This window comes from Olea europaea, chromosome 6 (assembly GCF_002742605.1).
Source record: "Olea europaea var. sylvestris chromosome 6, O_europaea_v1, whole genome shotgun sequence".
NCBI classification, from domain to species: Eukaryota; Viridiplantae; Streptophyta; class Magnoliopsida; order Lamiales; family Oleaceae; genus Olea; species Olea europaea.
Window position 1 is genome coordinate 16,065,752 of NC_036242.1, and position 644 is coordinate 16,066,395.

The following is a 644-nucleotide window of genomic DNA, read 5'->3' on the forward strand; positions in this document are numbered from 1 at the left end:
TCGTAAAGTCAAAGTGGCATAAAACGCAACCGAAGTTAGGACTTCAACTGAGGCTCAGCATCATGATGCCCGAAGACCATTAGCCAAGGCAGTAGCCTCCAAGGCCCCTATGCCGAAGCTGAAACCACCGAAGCCCCTTCCACAATCACTTCTTCCAAGAGGTCTGCTTCTGTACAAATATCTTTTTTGAATGATTGATGGAACGTTTTTCATGGACTGTAAGTATCAAGTCTTATAAAATAAAGTGGCGGCTTTGCATAGTTAATAAATGTACAGCGAACTAGCAAGTCAGAAATGATGCCTAGGATTAAATATATGAATTAAGGATATGAGGGCACGTGTACTCCCATCCAAGGGCCACCATTCCATTTGTACCACTATAAATATTCCCTCATTCAACCCTTGTAAAACTAATACAAGATTCAATGCAATACAAAACAAACCAATACACGTCATCTTACTCTCCTGCAATACAACTGAGTTTACATAATATTTATCTACTACGATTGGTAATTATTATACAATTGTTCCACAAATGTATCATCTAATTCCAAACGTTGTCATCTCGCATCGTTGACCCGCTCCAACGCCCCATTTCAGACCATTTGCTTGTCTTAACTATTGGACTTGGCTCATGTGTGCAC